Genomic DNA, 16,422 nt, shown 5'->3' on the forward strand with positions numbered 1-16,422 from the left:
GGGTTTATATTGGTTGATGGGCTCCTGCAGATAAAGCCACAGCCACCTTCAGCCAGGCTGCTTTTGTGTTGTGTACTGTTTTCCCTTGGGCCAATAGATGCTGTTTCTTATAAGATAAGAACAAGGTTGGGAAGGAAATTTGTTCTGTTTTGCTGCTATTTAAAGCACTGCAGAAATGGTTGGTAGACTTTGACACTGCTCGTTTCATCCTCAGTTGAATTATCGTTGTTGTTCTTGTTTTATTAGGGAAAAAAAGTTCCTCTGAGATAATTTCCACAAAGTAGTTATAATTTACAAGAGGCTTTATCGTTTTCCACTGAAATGAAATGATTCTCTGGAGATTTGGGCCTTTCTATATTTGGCTTCAGAATCTTAACCACTAGGTTGTTTTGCCTCCAGTTTGGATAATTAAAGTTAATAAAGCTGATTTATTTCCTTGTTTTTCACTGTTATTGTGAAAATTAATTTCTCCAATAGAAAGAATTCCTAGCAGCCAAAATCTTTGGTCTTTTAGAAGGTTGTTTTAAAGAAACACTTTATTTAAAAATGCCTCTGTCTTCCTCACACAGTGGCTGTCTTTTACCCTGGAACCTGGGTTATTCAGGGCTATAGGAGACACCTGGTACTCTCACCCTTTCCATAGCCAAGGAAAAGGGGAGAGGCTTTTACTGTCTACACAAACACGTCAAGACGGGAGAGTGAGTCATGTGTTATATACCTTTCCAAGTCCCACCTACCGAGGAATGCTCAGTTTCTGTGGGAAAACAACTCTGGTAAGGAACTAGCTTAGCTTTTACCATTTATCACCCTAATACACCCGATTTCCTCCTTTTAGAAGAGATGTAAATTGTTCTAGGAAGGTGCCATGTTCCTCAAAGCATGAGAGACTGTCCAGCTTGAGTTATAAGGCATGTAATGAGAATTTACTCTAGTCCCTGGACTCTTTCCACCTGTGATGGTGATGGACACTGATCTCCTTCTGAGATGTATACAGTGAAATCTCATTTTTCCTTTTTCCAGCCTCAAAAATCCATGGGATCGAAGTCTGTCAGAGAGTGGAACTTTGCCTAGTTTCTATGGTGATATAAGGAATTTTGGGGCAATATTAAAACAATACACTTTTGTTCCATGTATTGCCTTTGCCCTACTGTTCCAGGGCTTTTTTTCCTATTCACCCATGAAATCATGGCATGCATTATTTAAGGATAAGAGTAGATGTAGCTTCAAAGGAGTCATTTGCTCAGCTCTCAGGTTTTTGAAAAATAATTTTCTTAATGTAAAATACATGGATAGTAACAAAATTCTGAAGGTACAGAAGCATTTAATTTTACATAAATCTTATCACCCTCCTTTGCCCCCAGCTGGCGGCCATCCTTTCTTTCTCTCTCTCATTAAGTTCTGTGCATACAAAAGATATAGGTTACATTCTTGTATACCTTGCTCTTTTCCCACAATGTCTTTGCTGTAGTTCCCTATCAGTACTTATAAAACTACCTCATATTTTTTATCAGCTATAGTAACCATAACTGAGTGGCAGATTGTTCAGTCCCTAATCGTATGCTTTAACAAATAATGCTACAGTAAATAAACCTGACTATACAACATTTTGCATACACACAAGTTAATCAGTATGATAAATTCTTGGGAATAGAATTGCTAGGTCAAAATCTAATATTTTTTAACTCTTGAGTTTTAAATTGAATGTTCTTCTTTTTCTTTTTGGTATATACAAAATAGTAGTCATGGCTGTATGGATTTTCTGAGAGAAATAAGGATGTTCTAAATTCTAGAAATTCCTCAGGGTGTATTGAGCAGAATTTGAAAATCTCTACATCATTTCATCATAAGCAGTGGTGTATAAAGGACTCAGGTGGGCAACTTCCGCCATACCAGAAGAAGAAATACTCCCTAGTGCTGAGGAGAGCCATGGGTCAGTGTCTTTATTCCCCTACACAGCTTTTCAGAGACTGAAAATCAGAAGTAGGTGACAGGGAGGTGTTGCTGATGTTGGTGATGGTGATACTAAGAACAACTAGTTAGTTTCAAGAGAGAATCTGAGAACAGCACGATGGCCTGAGGAAGCTGACTCTCTAGGGATAGAGAATTTCTAAGAGCACCGTAGACTAGCCAAAGCCTGTAAACACAGCCCAGTTGCTGCAGAGTACCTGGACTTAAAACCAGAGGACCTCAAAACCAGAGCAAGTTTCAAGGAGTCCATAGAGAAATTCAGGGTCATCAACTGCCAACATTGGCTAAATCTCAGCAGACGCAAGCATAGGACACAGCAACTAGGTGGAATGGCAAATGTCTAAGGTGAAGCCAGTCAGTTGCCTGACCTGTAAAGTGATCATCATCATCTCCCCTTTACCATGGCCATGGGACAATTCAACCTCTTCCTTGTAACTAGTTGTCATCTGAAAAGAAGAGGGATGGAGAGATTCCTTAAAGATTGAACTTTTAATTGAATGACTGTTTACCTGAAAGAGATTGCTTAAACTAGGAGAGGCTGAGTTGTCTTTAGTTGATAAATTTGTAACAACCCTCAACCCTATTCACACTCATCACTGTTAGAGGAGATGGATGCTTAAGAGTACAATTACATAAATTGTAGAAAAGAAATGAAATTTTATATTCTTCATACAATTTGAGTCATAGCATATATATTTTCTTATACACACACCCTCCCCACCACATATATATGCTACAGAAGAGTATCTTTGGTTTCTTCTACCACATGGAAGGTGAACCATGACTGCAACATATATAGGCTTCTATATTGCTTCTGCTATTTTTTGTGAAATTTTGAGTATAAATATAGTAACTTCTGTTTACCTGTAGCTATCCTATTCCATTTGTATATTCACCATATCACAATTACCTGGATGTAGTTCTTTTATTAGATATAATAATAATGAACACTTATGAGTCCTATGTGTGTTCCCAGCACTGTGCTCATACTGAATGTTTTTGTGAGGATCAGTTCATTTATATGAAGAAAGTGGCACAAGGAAATTAAGGAACTTCCAAGTGCAATTTAACGTTGGAGTTCATGCTCTTAACAAGGAAGCTGTACTGCTTCCCACTGCGTCCCATTCATGCTTCTGGCCCTTCTTCATACTTCCCCTATGTTTTGTGTGAATTCCCCCACCCCCTTGTCCCATTAGTTTTCTAGTCCTTCTATGTTGTATGAGTTCTGTTTTCCCTCCTTTTATCACCTGAAGTCTTTCTGGTGCTCTGAGCCTGTACCTCATGCTCTTCTTCCCCTCCCACTCTTTGCCATTTTGTCATTGGCAGCTTCTCGCTGATTCCCTTGCTCTTTTTCTTTCAGTTAGCCCAACAAAGAGTGCTTAGAAAGAGCAGCAGCCTTGTCATTTGGACAAAAGATTCCAAGAATCCTGTGTAGGTTGGTTATTGATTTGCCTAACTGAAAAAACTGATTAGCCACTTCATCTGTAGCTGAGTATCTCTATTAATGTCAGGGAGTTACATGTTACAGTATTAGTAGCTCTGGCAGTGGCTGCCTTCGCAGTGATTTTACTTAACTGATTTCTATCTCAGAGGTCTTAACTACATGGTGATTACTGCAGTATTTCCCACAAGGGAATATAAAATTCCTGAAAGCACATTACCTTACAGGCTTGATTTATTTCAAGATCCTGTTAATTTCATGGGTATTAGTTCATCACATTTGAGAAAAAATAGTTTTATATTTTTATTCCATATTTTTCAAGTTGTGAATGAATCATGCTTTGGAAAGATGTCATAATTTAGCTCTGTTAAGATTTTTTAGGTTTGAACTAACTGATTTGTATTTTTTGTTTAGTATTGAAATATGGTAACTGACCAAGTAAGATACAATGTAATGATACAGGTAAGGAAGTCAGGTTATATACGAATTTACATGAAACCTGTTTTTGGAAATATGCATGTGCTTCCATAAATATTGGTTACTGGTGATTAGTATGTAGTATGCACATGTTGGTTAGCTGTGTTAACTGATAGAATGAGCTTGTTGAAATCAAATATGTTTTATAATCTTCCTTCTAATTATTTCCCATTATTCCTGTGTAGATTCCAGTAAATCTAATCAGTAGAAAAGATTTATTGAATCTTATGGATATGAGGAATAAGCATATTCTAACTGAAACAAAATTTTAATTGTGATTTTTTAGTATTACTTTCTCCTTAGTAAAATCCAAGAATTGACTCTTTGGTATCTATTATCTAATGCCAGACCATGAAATGAATTTGGTTTAGTAATTATCATTGATTTCTATCATTTTTGTCAATTCAAAAGTCTGACTTCACAGAGGAACAGTCTCTTAGCCAATATTAATTGATGATGTGCTATGGATTGTATTGCAACAGTTTTTCTTTATGTTCTAAATTCCTTTGGGATAGTATTAGGAGTTAGTTTTTATAAATGGAATAGGATTCCTAGTCATTAATAAGTTGTTCACGCAAAGTTGTTTTTCTTTCAATCTTACGAAAGGTTAAGATGTCACAGTGCAACGTGCACAGTAGAACTGGGAAAAATGAAAACAGAGTTCCTTTATGCTAGATCGGCTACCACACATAATGCATTATAATTTAGGAAGTAGCTTAGGATATAATATAGCTCATATATTCTTGAGGAAATCTTGCAGAACATAGAAATTCAAGTTTAAAACCCCTGATCATGTCTATGTGAATTAATAATTTTCAAATAGCACAGTAGAAAGATGCTTATACTCATCAAAGATTTTCAAATTAGTGTATACAATTGTATGATTTAGAACATTTAGGAATATTAGAAGTATATTTTGGTATAGAAAAGACTCTTATGTGGGTCATGCTTCTTATTTGTTCAAGGTCAATACTTAGATATTTATAGTGGTGAGGTTATATATTTTATATAGAATTAGAAAGGTTAGGGCTATCTAGAAGCATAGATTCTTTGTAGTAGGTTTTGGTGTCAAACCTAGACTTGAGTTTCAGCTTCAGCAATTGTGACCTTGGGTACCACTCTGAGCCTCAGTTTTCTTGGACATAACAATAGTAATTATCCCATTGCATTCTCATAAAAATGAAATTATAAAATTTACATTAGAGTTAAATGCAGTACCTGGCACATGTTGAAGGTTAGTAAATGGTAGCTGCTGCTAGCAGTAGAGAGGCAGCATTTACAGTGTTGTTCAATGTGAAGAAATAAAAGCAGCCCTGAAACATGTATCACTTATTATTTTCTTGGCTTTCTTTCTGTTTTTAATCTGTATTCCTAAGACTCTTCTTTAAGTTCTTATATTATCATATTTAAGTCCATATTTTATAATGCTACAAATACATAGTTTGTATTTGTAATTATGTAACATGTTATATTTATAATCATAAATCTATAACTCATATTTATGTTTATAGTATATAATTTATAATTTATATTTATAATATATAATTTACAAGTTCATGCATTATAATATTATAAGTTGTAGGCCCTCATAACTTCTGGATGTAAACTTCTGTTTAGAGTCACAGTCATATAATTACAAAATTTTGGAGCTGGAGGGGAATTTTAGGTTCTTTTCACCCAAACCTTTTATTTTACATGTGAGGAAATGATGTCTAGAGCGGTTAAGTGATTTACCCAATGTAAATTGCTTATGGCAGGTTTCCTCTTAAGTAGAACAGTGTTCATTTTATTATTACATCCTGCTGCTTATGTATAGTCAATTCAGGTGTCAACAGGTTCTGTTAATATGGTTGACTCACTTGAGCCCTTGTATTCCAGCTACCATGCTAAGCGCTGAGGATACAAAGATGAGTTCCTACTATGCCAGGAACTATGTAGAGTTCCTACTCTGCAAGCATTCAGAGTGAAAGGAACTGGTAGACAACCACAGTGTTGTCACTGTGTTATTATAAAAGTGAGATGTAGTAAGTAGAGTTAAAAAGGAAAAATAGGAACTAAGGTTTATGAAGTACCTCTGCCTCATGTAGCTCTCATGCACTGTCATTTAATGGTGGCCATAACCCTCTAATATAAGTATTATCATTCATGGATTTATATCTTGGCAAAGTTCAGCCTGGGGTTGAGAAGGAGAGAAGGCACAACAGCCATGAGGTGTGGTGAGAAAACTCAGTGCTCATTAGGACTTGGGTTTCTGTAAAAGATTTGGTAGACCCGGTTGATGGATGAATAGAAATGATGAATTGAGACCCCCACATTCTTTCCTGAAGCTTAAATTAAAAACCAAATTGCTTTTTTGTAATTTGTTTTATATAGTCCATTGCCTTAATTGAGTGGAAGAAAATGAAAACTGTCCGATTAAAACAGACAATTAGAAAAGCAATGTTACTGATCAAAACTGAGGAATGAGCATTTGCTATTGTAAATGTGCTTCTTTTAGTTAATGTTTTATGAGTCAAAATCTTTTGCAGGGGCTAAATCTGGGGAAAGACCCAAAAACTTTCACATCCTTTGAGACTCTATATTTTTTTAACTACTCCATCTTTGTAACTCATTTAATTTTATCACATGGCTTTTCCTCCCTGTATCTTCATAAATCTTTTCAGTTACTTTTCAGATTGGTACATAATGCATTGTGAGAAGATTTAGTTCTTCAATGACAGTAAGTTGTCATTATTGGTTATAAAAAAAAACATTTTGGGAGAGCAGATATATATTAACAATTAGGGTACTTTGTTAAAATGTTTCTGTTGCATAACAGTTTCCTTTTGTAGATGTTTCTAAAACATTTGGTTGTTCTGGCTTCCAGAAGTTTTCAGTGGGGAAAAATAAACCCATTTGGACAGTATGTAGTATAGTATATATGCCTTCTTTTTATTTATTTATTTTATTTTGATATCATTAATGTACAATTACTTGAACATTATGGTTACTAGACTCCCCCTATTATCAAGTCCCCACCACATACCCCATTACAGTCACTGTCCATCAGCGTAGTAAGATGCTATAGAATCATTCCTTGTCTTCTCTGTATATACTGCCTTTCCCATGTCCCCCCACTGCTACATTATGTGTGCTAATCATAATGCCCTCTTTCCCCCTTATCCCTCCCTTCCCACCCATCCTCCCCAGTCCCTTGCCCTTTGGTAACTGTTAGTCCATTATTGGGTTCTGTGAGTCTGCTGCTGTTTTGTTCCTTCAGTTTTTTCTTTGTTCTTATAGTCCACAGATGATTGAAATCATTTGATACTTGTCTTTCTCTGCCTGGTTTATTTCACTGAGCATAATACCCTCTAGCTCCATCCATGTTGTTTGCAAATGATAGGATTTATTTTCTTCTTATGGCTGAATAATATTCAATTGTGTATATGTACCACATCTTCTTTATCCATTCATCTACTGATGGACACTTAGGTTGCTTCCATTTCTTGGCTATTGTAAATAGTGCTGTGATAAACATAGGGGTGCATATGTCTTTTTCAAACTGGGCTCCTTCATCCTTAGGGTAAATTCCTAGGAGTGGAATTCCTGGGTCAAATGGTATTTCTATTTTTACTTTTTGAGGAACCTCCATACTGCTTTCCACAATGGTTGAAGTAGTTTACATTCCCACCAGCAGTGTAGGAGGGTTCCCCTTTCTCCACATCCTCGCCAACATTTGTTGTTGTTTGTCTTTTGGATGTTGGCCATCTTAATTGGTATGAGGTGATATCTTATTGTGGTTTTAATTTGCATTTCTCTGATGATTAGCGATGTGGAGCATCTTTTCATGTGTCTCTTGGCCATCTGAATTTCTTCTTTGGAGAAGTGTCTGTTCAGCTCTTCTGCCCATTTTTTAATTGGCTTATTTGCTTTTTTTTGTTGAGGTACATGAGTTCTTTATATAATTTGGATGTCAACCTCTTATTGGGTATGTCTTTTATTTCTCCTGTACTGTAGGATGTCTTTTTGTTCTATTCATGATGTCCTTTGCTGTCAGAAGCTTTTTAGTTTGATATAGTCTACTTGTTCATTTTTGCTTTTGTTTCCCTTGCCCGGGGAGATATGTTCATGAAGAAATTGCTCATGTTTATGTCCAAGATATTTTTGCCTATATATTTTTCTAAGAGATTTATGGTTTCATACTTACATTCAGGTCTTTGATCCATTTTGAGTTTACTTTTGTGTATGGGGCTAGACAATAATCTAGTTTCATTCTCTTACATGTAGCTATCCAGTTTTGCCAACACCAGCTGTTGAAGAGGCTGTCATTTCCCCGTTGTATATCCATGGCTCCTTTATTGTGTATTAATTGACCATATATGCTTGGGCATATATCTGGGCTCTCTATTCTGTTCCATTGGTCTATGGGCCTGTTCTTGTGACATTACCAAATTGTCTTGATTGCTGTGGCTTTGTAGTAGAGCTTGAAGTCAGGGAGCATAATTCTCCCCTGCTTTATTCTTCCTTCTCAGGATTGCTTTGACTATTTGTGGTGTTTTATCATTCCATATGAATTTTAGAACTATTTGCTCTAGTTTATTGAAGAATGCTGTTGGTATTTTGATAGGAATTGCATTGAATCTGTAGATTGCTTTAGGCAGCATGTCTATGCCTTCTTTTTGAGGAAAATGCCATTGTAGAATTCTTAGGATACTATGAATTTTTCATTAACTTAAATTTTTGAACAATGATGGAAGCTGGTATAGTAGTAGAACTTTCTCAGTGATTATGTAACATCTTTCTCTGTTGACAGACAGTAATCACACTGATGGGGGTGAGGGTTTAATAATATAGGATATTGTTGAACCACTATATTGTACATTTGAAACCAATATGAGATTGTATATCAAAGATAAAGTAAAAAATAAATATACATGAAAAGCAGGAGTATTTCCTAATACCCTATTCTATCGATTTTTATTATCCGCTTCTAGGGGACAGCTGTTGTAGGTAATTGGTTCTTGCAGATAACCTTCATCTCTTAAATGTCAGTAGTTTCAACAACTTTCATGCAGCAACTTCTTTTTACTATACCTGCAATCAAGAAAGAGATAGAGACAGACAGATAGAGAGAGAAGAGGAGAGAAGAGGAAAGGGAGAGGTAAAAGAAGAGGGAAAGTGAATGGAAGAGAGAGGAATGTAGAGAGAGAAAGAAAACCAAAAAACCAAAACAAAACTGACTCTTTTGGAGGAACAAATAGTAAAAAGACCAGAGAGGAAAAAAATGAGAGTTGCAATGGCCTTGATAATCCATAATCTAGTGAACTGGTTCAAAGTGAATCAGATGAGTGCCCCTGGGGGTCAGTAAATCCTATGACCTGATGGTAGGTAATAAAATGTCAGTGAATTTTGATTTACTATTAAGTATTTTTATGTACTACATTTTATATTCACCAGATAGTCATCTCTCTTACACAGTTACAGTTTTTTAAAAGGCAGAGACCACATTTTATTCAATTTTTTATCCTCTACAGCAGTCATGCCAGTAAAGGCATGAATGTGTTTTCAGTACCTATGAATTAGCATGTTGTACTTGTGTTTCATGAGCCTTAAATTTGTAAGTATATAAAAAAGCAACTGCATGACATCTTGAAAGAATTAAAAGCATTTCTTTTTCCTGATTTCTCATTTGTGTGGCTTGTGCTGGTGATAACAAAGACTCTGCCACTTGCCACTTTGTTGGAAGGGGAGCCCATATTTTCCCTATACTGTTTCAGAAGCAGGTTGCTGTAAACAAGGGCTCAACATCTCTTCTTTATTTCGTTAATTCCACCACCATGGCAGAGAACTTTGGTTTTTTTAAATGTGGTTTCCTGTAGTGGACTTGCAGGTGCTGTGGCCTGTATTTAGTAAATCTGTTATTTGCTTTGCTCATGGGTCTCAGCTTTTTCCCTAACCAATACAGTTATGCAGTTTACTTTGCTCTTGAATCTCAGGGTTATTTTCTTCTTAATATAGTTTTTCATAATTTCTGCAATCTTCTCTTTGGAAGAGTCTTGATTGCTTTTTAGCTAAATAGTACCTTAGTCAGAGGAAAAGTGGTTAAGAGCTGATGACAAATGGTGAATTGGCATGCCATTTTCAATTATATTCTCCCCAGTTCTCGGTTTGAGTGGGGTGTTTGCTCCTGGGAGTGCTAGAGAAATAGTTACAGCATATTCCTTAGAAAAGTTATTCAGTAATATATCTGTGATACATGTGTAGTATGAGGATATCTCAAAGAAATGTTTGTCCTTTCTGAATACATGCCACATACTTTTATTGGAAAACTTATTTTCTTCCCACCCTGGATATAATGACATTAGACATCTTATATGACTCTAAAGAACAATGCCTGTTTATTTACAAGCAATGCTTGTTTTAGTGCTTCTTTAAAACATGAAATTGTTTAGTTGTGTTCATTTCGTTAGGAATGAAAAAAGAGCACATTTGTGTTTAATTAAATTGGAGTGATATAGTATTATGCCATCTTTTAAAAATTACTGGTAAATTTTAAACGTTCAAAGCACTGTATAAATAGGAATGAGCAGAGTCTATTCAGGGCAAGGCAATTAGAGCATATTTGGCTAGAAGATCTCTGAGTAAAAATAGCTAGTCTCAGTTTTGGAGAAAGGTAATTAAGGCTTGAAGAATAATGATGAAAACTTTGTGCTCTGATACCTTTTCTTTATTTTTGGTTTAATGGCTTACATTCAGAATGGTGAGCTCTAGCCTAGAAATCTCTATGCAGTCAAAACTAGCCTAGTGGGTACTACTGAGTAAGGTAAATTGAATTCTGTACATCTATATCCCTATGAAGAAGGGAAGTACATGTGGCCTAGTAACGTAACAGCTTGTAAATTAAAAACATTCATCTTACCTCTCCTTTGTCATGTTCCAATTTATGTTTTTTTATATATATAATCTCCTAACCCCTATGCCTCCTCCTCCTTTCTTCCTCAGGTAATGTATAAAAATGCACTGTGGTAATCTAAGTTGAGATTGCTTGATTTTTTTTAATGCTCTTCTTAAATTCTCTGAGAAATCATTTATTACCCCTTTTTCTCAAACCTTAAATACAGGCATCTTTCAATAAACTGTCTTCAGTTCTTCCCCCGACTCCAGTCCATCTCTTACAAGTCACTTTTTATAATTTAAAAATTTTTACATATCCAGTGAAAGTCATGTCCTTCCTGCTTTTAACAGCCATCACCCTATTTACCTCCTCTATCCCATTCTCACTGCCCATTGCTAAGGTTCAGGCCCACACATCTCACCAGGAATGTAAGAATTGTTGCTATATTTGCCCTGCCCACTACCCCCACACCCCACCACCAAGTTCATTCTACCCATTGTTCATAATCTGCTTCCTTAAGTCCTGGTCTGATGATGCCATTACCCTGTTTAAAAAAAATTCCTTGGGGTCTTTACTGCATCTTAATCTAAGACCACAGTTTTCAGTCTCACTTGCAGTGTCTGTCTTAGTCTAGTTCTTTAACCTTTTTTTACACGTGTGCCATACCTTAGTCAAATGGAGTGATTTTTTCCCCTTACATATTTATTTTATATTCTGTTTTATCCGTATGTCTTTTCATATTAATATATAAACTTCATTAGGGCAATGATTTTCCTTTCACTTGTTTTGTTCGTAGTTTATGCTCAGCTCCTGAGGCAATGCCTGGCACATAGCAGGTACTCAATAAATATTTGTTGAATAAATGGAAAAGTAAATGAATATAAGAAGGAATTGGAAGGTATCTTTCATGGGACTCAGTTCTTCTTTCCAGACTTTGGGTTCTAAGTAAGAGTTCTGTCCTCTTGGTAAATCCCCTTTGCCTATACTAATTTAAGTGGACTCTGTTCCTTCTAATTACTGGACTTTGATCAAGACATTTTCATCAAGATTATGAGTTTTAAGTAGAGGTTGAAATGAGGGGAGGAACATTAGAAAACAGATAGGGCTATTAGGAAATAAATCAAAGAAATGTATTAAAAGCCAGGGGATGGCATGTGCAAATGTTAAAAAATAATCTATTTCATAAGCAAGATTACTTTATTACAATAGACATGAACTCTGATCTTGCAGGAGAAGAAGGATGTCACCTGGCTGGGGAAGAGTCAATGAGTAAAACTCTGAAGGAATGTGGTGTACCTAGAACAATATAGATACAGATGCAATGAGAAATTCAGATTCTGTGGGTAGAGGATGAATTGGTATGAAGGGGTCAACCAGATACAGCTCCTGGTTATAAGTCTTCACAAAACTAGTCCTTTCTTTTATACTACAAAGGTTAATATATATACTGGTGGGCTGATTCTTAGAAAGGGAGTATCTGCAAACTTATTCACTGGAACACTGTATCAATTAACCTCCACAGTGGGAATCTTATAACCTATGAAGGGCAGGTTTTTCAGAGGCTCACTCCAGCAAACTTATACTGCATCTAAAACCTGGAAATAGTTAGGAGTGCATGTATATTTTTGAGGTAGTGTTTTCATTTTCTTCAGATAAATACTCAGAAGTGGAATTACAGTATCATATGATCTATTTTTGATATTTTAGGGAATCTCCATACCGTTTTCCATAGTGGCAGAACCAGTTTACATTCTGACTAAAAGTGTACAAGTGGTCCCTTTTTTTTACATACTTGTCAACACTTGTTAGTGTCTTTTTGATAATAGCCATTCAGACTAGTGTGAGGTGATTTTCATTGTGGTTTTAATTTGCATTTCCCTGATATTAGTGATATTGGGCATCTTTTCATCTGTCTTTTGGCCATCTCTATGTATTTTTGGAAAAATACCTATTCAGATCCTCTATTTCTTAATCAGATTGTTTATGTTTTTGCTATTGTGTTGAATGAGTTCTTTATATATTTTGGATATTAACCCCTTATTGGACTATGATTCGCAATATTTTTCTCTCATTCATTAGATTGCCTTTTCATTTTATTGATGGTTCCCTTGGCAGTGCAGAAGATTTTTAGTTTGATGTTGTCCCACTTATTTATTACTGCTTTTGCTGCCTTTACTTTTGGAGTCCAATCCAAAAAATCATTTCCAAGACCAATGTTAAGGAGCTTCCTGCCTCTTCTGGGAGTTTTATGGTTTCAGATCTTACACTCAAGTCTTTAATCCATTTTGAGTTCATTTTTGTGTATGGTAGAAGATAGTGGTCTAGTTTATTCTTTTGCATGTCACTGTCCAGTTTTCCAGCACTGTTTATTGAAGAGACAGTTCTTTTCCCATTGTATATTATTGCTTCCTTTGTCATAAATTAAATGATCATATATATATGTGTGGGTTTATTTCTGGGCTCTCTGATCTTAGAGGACAAATTTTCAGCTTTACACTGTTTAGTATGTTAGCTGTGGGCTTGTCGTGTAGCTTTATTCTGTTGAGGTATGTTCCCTCATACCCCCTTTGTTGAGAGTTTTTCATAAATGAATGTTGAGATATGTATGATGCCTTTTCTGTGTCTATTGAGATGATCATATGATTTTTAGTTTCATCTTGTTAATGAAATTAAATTTCTACTAACTTTAGGCCTCGTTTTTTCTTCTCTTTCTAGTTTTCTTCTCTTTCTAGTGTGAAGTTAGATAGTTTATTTGCGATTTTTCTTGTTTCTTGAGATAGGCCTGTATCACTGTGAACTTTCCTCTTAGAACTGCTTTTACTGAATCCTGAAGTCTGTAGTATGTTGAATCAATTTTCCTTTGTCTAGGTATTTTTTTATTTCTCCTTTTATTTCTTCATCGACCCATTCGTTGTTCAACAGCGTGTTGTTTAATATCTATATATTTGTAATTTTCCAGCTTTTTTCTTGTAAATTCTAGTTCATACATTGTCAGAAAAGGTGCTTACATGATTTCAATCTTATTGAATTTATTGAGACTTCTTTTGTAGTTCTAATGTGATCTGTCTTAGAGAATGTTCCATGTGCACTTGAGAAAATGTATCTTCTTTGCTTTTGGTTGAAATGTCCTGACTATATATGTGAAGCCCATCTGCTCCAGTGTGTTGTTTAAGGCTGATGTGTCCTTACTGATTTTCTTTGTAGACGATCTATCCATTGATGTAAACAGGGTATTAAAGTCCCTTACAATTGTATTTTTGTCAGTCTCTCCCTTTAAGTCTGTTAACGTTTGCTTTACACATTTAGGTGCTCCTATATTGAGTGCATGAATATTTGCAAATGTTATATCCTCTTCTTGGACTGACCCCTTTATGTTTATGTAATGTCCTTCTTTATTTATTACCATAGTCTTTATTTTAAAGTCTCTATTGTCTAATATAAATGTAGCTATCCCAGCTCTCTTTTGCTTTCCATTTACATGGAATATCATTTTCCATCCCTTCTCTTTCAGTCTGTGTATATGTGTGCATGGTCTTTAAGAGCAGTATCTCAGTTTCCTACAGCCCTTCATTGGCTGAGCCCCATTGGCTTTCAAAGCCAGACAATTTGGGGTCTCGTCTGTCCTGTGCAGGTCCCAAGGTATGGGGTAACTGATGTGGGGCATGAAGCCCTTCGTCCTCAGGAAGAAACTCCAAATTTGTGAAATCCCTTCACAGCTGTGGGACATCATGCCAGGGGTGGAGTTTTTGGTGAGACTGTGTCTCTGCCTCTCCAACCCATCTCTCTGTGGGACCTATCATTTTTTTTTTTTGAAGGAGCTCTTCAGCTACTTTTTGGGCCTTCTTCAGAAGGCATTGTGTCATATGTAGCTGTAGATTTGTTGTGTCCTTGGGAGGACTTAAATTCAGGATTTTTCTGTGCTGCCATCTGTGTTTCAGAACAGAGAGAGTGGGAAGGGTCAGGTACATCATGGACCAGCCTTCCAGGTAAAAATTCTTATGGTGTCAGAGGGTTAAATCACTCATTTCTGTCTTAAAAAACTTTGGATTAGGTATTTACAGCATTTGGCTGGTGGTTTTCAGTCCTGGTTGTACGTTACGACTTCAACAGTACATTACTCTGCTTGATGTTGTCCTATAGGTCCCTTAAGCTATACTTGTAAAAAATACATTTTCTTTCTGTGGTTGTTTGGATGCTGTTTGGGGAAGTTAAAAACAAAGAAAGAAAACGTGCCAAACACAAAGCCGCAAACAATTCCAAGACCCTGTCACCTGAGATTCTGATTTGACTGGCGTGTGATGAGGCTCAGACAAGAGTATTTTTAAATATCTTGAGGTATTTCTGATGTATGGTCAGGGTTGAGAGCCATAGTACTGGACTGTTTATCAACTCTTTTCATTTCATATCATCAGTATTAAACATATATTTAGTACTGCCATATTGCACAAGTCTAGGGGATATCATTCGTATTCTATATGAACCACGTTTACTCTAGGAGTGAATGGTGCCTCCTGGAGCTGGCTGTTAGCTATATAAATAGGCTTACTGGCTTCAGTAATTACTGATACAGGAATAACAGGGTTACTAATATAGGAATATACAATATATTCTTGTCTACATTCCTCTTCAATTCCAAGGTACAAATAACTGCTTTGATAGTCACTCTCTATTTAAAATAGGTCAGGTGTCTGTAATGGCAAAACTGAAAAGAATTGTTTATCATACTATAGTTGAGGATTCAAAATATCCCAAGAGAAATAATGGGAGTTATGTATGAAATGAGCATTTTCATGGTGTTTCAGAACAGAGAGAGTGGGAAGGGTCAGGTACAGAAAAAGGGAGCTTATTTTTATTACTAAGGAGCTTATCTCTTTAAAACAGAACAGGAAAATGACCATGATTATAGAAAGAAATGCCTCATTAAATAGCATTAGAATAAAAAATACATGGTACGACTATGGAGCCTCTTGCTAACATGATAAGAATATATTGCTAACTTGCTTAGGTTCTTTACGTTTTAATTAATCTTCAGCGATGTAAAAATCACTGGACTCTTCTTTAACAGCAGCCTGATTTCAAACCCACGTATGAGGCACAGACAAAATGTGGCTTTCGGCTCTCTCCACCCACTGTGTATGCCTTATTGTGGTGAATATCAAAACAGCAGTTAATTATAGTAGTACCATTTCTGTTCTTCACCTCATTATCTCTGTCTTGCACTATTATTTTCTGTTGCTGCTGGCCGTACAGCATCAGGCCTGGCACCAGTGAAGTGTGAACACAATGCCAGCACTGCATTCAGCACAAGAATAGAAAGGCAGATGGCAGATTTTACTATTTATAGTTGGAGCCAATTTGCCTGAGGTGAGCCCTGCTGAAATGGCTCTTATCAAGAATGTTTTCATTTATGAAAGGGCTAAGGAAGTGAGAAGCCTCAGGCCTCAGGTGTCTTGAGAGCAAAACTCCTATTATATATTGGAAAGCAGTTCCAGGTATTGATTATACATTCATGAACTGGAAAATTATATATTCTCCATGTTCTCACAATAAAGATTTCAGGTCAGCAACATTCTTCATGGCAGAACTTGAGGAATTTCTTGTTCAGTGAAGTTGTGCTTCCACAGCAACTTGGTGCAGAGGGCATGTTAATTACTAGGAATAA

At 36.1% G+C, this 16,422-nt stretch overlaps 1 protein-coding gene across 5 annotated transcripts in view; it reads left to right on the forward strand.

Annotated features, from left to right (window-relative positions):
* Positions 1-16,422, forward strand: part of RABGAP1L (RAB GTPase activating protein 1 like) — a 685,104-nt gene that overhangs the window by 272,690 nt on the left and 395,992 nt on the right. The gene's annotated exons all lie outside the window — the stretch shown is intronic.

This window comes from Manis javanica, chromosome 11 (assembly GCF_040802235.1).
Source record: "Manis javanica isolate MJ-LG chromosome 11, MJ_LKY, whole genome shotgun sequence".
In the NCBI taxonomy this organism is placed as follows: Eukaryota; Metazoa; Chordata; class Mammalia; order Pholidota; family Manidae; genus Manis; species Manis javanica.